Source organism: Vulpes vulpes, chromosome 8 (genome assembly GCF_048418805.1).
Source record: "Vulpes vulpes isolate BD-2025 chromosome 8, VulVul3, whole genome shotgun sequence".
NCBI lineage: Eukaryota > Metazoa > Chordata > Mammalia > Carnivora > Canidae > Vulpes > Vulpes vulpes.
In genome coordinates this window covers 18,867,192-18,871,152 of record NC_132787.1, presented here as the reverse complement: position 1 = coordinate 18,871,152, position 3,961 = coordinate 18,867,192, and positions in this window count along the sequence as shown.

The following is a 3,961-nucleotide window of genomic DNA, read 5'->3' as shown; positions in this document are numbered from 1 at the left end:
GGGGCACAATTCAGTCCATAGCAGTTATATAACAGAGAAAAGGGCTCAGCACAAAACTAGAAAGGAAAAGCCAGATACCTTTAGTTGCGACTGTTTCTTGTTCTTAAACTGTGTCACTGAGGGTGGAATTAGGATTCTGGTCTGAGCTGAAGTCCTTTTCTGTATCATCAATGATAGATTTTTACTCAACAAATCAAATGGACTTCTACTCATCCAAGTATTACCGATCACTTTTTCCTTGCTATAGGCCTCAATTCATGTCAACTGCTGGACAGTGTTAAAGGAAAAAGAAAGAAAGAAAGAAAGAAAGAAAGAAAGAAAGAAAGAAAGAAAGAAAGAAAACTCAGTAAGGAGACAAGGCAAATAAGAAGATGCTCAGTAAAAATATACAGCAGTATAAACTAAGCTGTCTGAAGCTCTCTAGAGTAAAACAAGAGATTAAAAAGAGAGAGAGAGAAGAAAGAAAGAAGAAAGAAAGAAAGAAAGAAAGAAAGAAAGAAAGAAAGAAAGAAAAAAAGAAAGAAAGAAAGAAGAAAGAAAGAAAGAAAGACCAGCCCACTGGAGTCTTCTGCACTCAGAGCTGGCTTCATGGAAACAGAGAGAGGTGAACTGGGTTCAGAAGGGAGGATTTTGGATAGAGGGAGAAATGCTAGACAGAAGAGAAAGCATGCTGAGTGTGCCTAAGTTGTGGCTTACATCAGGGTCAGTGAAGAGACCTACCATGTGGATGCAGAAGACGGTCCCTTTATTATGGTGGTCCATAATAAGATCCATCGGTGGAGCTTTTTTTCTACTACTTTCTAACTTCTGTATAGAACCAACATTTTTGTTCCTTGTAAAATCAAAAAAATTCCTTAAAAGGATATTTAAAAGAAGACATAAGGAATTATTGGGTGTCAGGAACGGAATTAGCTGTCAGCCTTACCCTTCACCAGATGTGATATCTGAACAAACTATTTAACCTATGCTTTCATTTCTATATGTGCATAATGAAGGGAGCTCCTCTCATTAGCTTGCTCTTGCTTTTACTCTCTTTCTCTCAGGATTGTTGTGAGAAATAAATAAGGCAAAGGTTCCACTTCTCACGGTGCCTAGTGTATAGTAAGCATTCAAAAATTGTTAACTTCTGGGGCCCCTGGGTTGCTCAGTAGGTTAAGTCAGCCTCCGGCTCAGGTCATGATCCCAGAGTCCTGGGATCATTGAGCCTGAGGCGGGATCCCTGCTCAGTGGGGAGTCTGTTTCTCCCCCTTTCTCTCCCTCTGTGATCTCTCTGACTCTCAGATAAATAAATAAAATCTTTAAAAAATTCCCTCCTTCCCCCTTAATAAGTGGAAAAACAAACCACCATCTAGGTGTATGAGAATTTGTAGCTACCAGAGAATAATCTCAAGAACTACTACTGTCTTTTAGTTTCATTTTTTAAAAACCCCAAACTTCCAAAATAAAATACACTGGGAAAAGTTTCCATCGTTTGGAGTTTTACAAAGCCTGCCTACATGCCAGGACTTCACAGAAAGTGTCTGGGTTTTGCACTTAGGGAATCAGTGTCTCCATGATGCACATAAAATATGAAGAGTTTGCTTCTCATCAAGCCATGGAAGAATGACTGATTGTACAATGCCAGACGAGATAATTAGATGGTACAGACAATAGCTATTATCACAAGCACTAACACATGGTAACTTGCATGCTACTGTGCCAGAACTGTCAAGAATCCTCAAACTATATATCCCTGCAATACACTGAAGGAATCACTTCAGAGCCGAAGCATCTGCAGGAGCAAATGAGGGGCAATTACTTCACCTCCAAAATAAAGAGAGTGATTTGATTGCCTTAACTTACACTTGCTTAACCTTCTTGGCTGAAGGATAGCATAGCACAATGTAGAAGTGCCCTCTAACGTTGCTTTAGGGGAAAAAAAAAATTGGCTGTGGGTGGGGAAAACCTGGCCCCTGATACTTGCAGGTGTATTTTTCTTGGGAAGCAAGATTGCTAGAGAAACAAAAGATTTGGTTCGTTTGGCTTGGCAAGTCAAAAATGCAATCCTAGAAGAAGACTTTATTTAGAAACTTTATTTTTCCCCTGTTAACTTGAATAGTTTGTGGAAGAAAAAAAAAAGAACTATAAATGGTTCATAAGTTCGCAATTATTTTTGTTTTGGTTTTAAAAACAAAATATACTATCCCCACCCAGGTAGATCTTGCTATAGATTAATTTCACATTTAATTGGCCACTATTCAGATCCCCACAAAGCTGCAGTTTAGGCTGGGAGATAGAATTTTAAAGCATGTGAGTATACAGAATGGGCTCTGCTCCCTCGGTATTGCTGCTCTAGCCTGAATCTTCAACAGTCCTCTCTCCCCTGGGCTTTGTCCTAAGTCTGTAAGTATGTCTATCTCTCCTTTTAAATATACGCCTTCCTTGATTCTGCTCTTTCCATTAATCTCCAAATTACTGACTCTTGCTTCTCCCCACCACCACCTTCCGTATACTCTTCAATCCACTATAATCTGGTTTTTGCCCCATCACTACCATGATACTTAATTTGCTGAAATCACTAGAAATTACCAAGTTCAAAATAGACTGTATTTTTTTTTTAAGATTTATGTATTTATTTGAGAGAGAGCGAAAGATTGAGCATGAGCATGAGGGGCAGAGGGAGAAGGAGAGAGAGAATCTCAAGCACACTCCCCCCTGAGCAAAGAGGCAGACCTGATCTGGGGCTCAATCTCACAACCCTGAGATCACTACCTCAGGTGAAACCAAAAATAGGATGCTTAACCAACTGCGCCACTCAGCACCCCAAAAGACACTGTATTTTTATAGGATGCCTCTGAGTTGATTGCTTCCACCTCCTTGGAACTACTTTTTTTTTCCCCCCCTCATCTCTTCTCTGGTTTCATCTCCTTTCCTGGCTTCCCTCCCACATGTGCAGACCAGACTACATTTTCTTCCTTTCTATGCTCTTGCTGGGTGATCTTATCCACACCTATGACTTCAATTTTCCCCTGAATTCTAGTGGCCACCAAAACAATATTCCTAGCTCCTTTAGCTTTCCTAAACTCTAATCCCGTATTTCTAGTTGCCTAGAGGACAGATCATCCTGACTAACCTGTAGGAACCTCCAATTCAACACGTTCAAAACTGAACTTACTGAATTCTCTCACAACTTGCTGCCCTCCTATATGCCAGAGCAATGAATGTCATCCATTTGCTTAGGCTACAAATCTTTGGGTTATTTCTGAATATTCTGACCCTCCCAACACTCAGATCCAACCAGTTACAAATTCTTATAAATTGCATTTCATCAATATATCTTGACTCCTTCTTTTCTTTCTCTGTTTTTGCCACTTTAATTGAAGCTCTGTTTCTTATCTAAGACTATTACAATGAATTAGTCTTTTTCTAGCACTTCCTATCCTCTCTGTAATCCATTATATATGTCCTATAAGAGTTAATTCTTTGATACATGTTAATTCTTTTTTCATGTTTCTCTGCTACAAAAGTGTACAAATAAAACCAGACAGTAGATTCTGTTGTACAAGACATAAATTCCAAAATTCCTGACTTACAGAAGACAGCAGAAGAATCCATTCACTATCTGGTCCTTCAATTCCCTTTACCGCCCTGCATTTACAACACCATTCACTCCACACTTTTGCCACAACATTGCCATATCACACTAAACTCATTCGTGGGCTTGCCTTTCTTTTATGCCCCTCTCTTCACCAGAACAGGCACCTTCCACCTTCCACTTGATGAACTCCGGCTTATCTTAAATTATAATTCAACTGTTGGCACCTTTATAAAATTATACTGACCCCTCTGAGCTGAACTGGTAGTGACTTCCTTTAAATTTCCTTTTAATTTTCTATACTGCTACTACCAAATTTTACAACATGATTATTATATTGAATTGCTTACATGTAAATCTCCCATCAAAGTTTGTTAAATCCTTGAA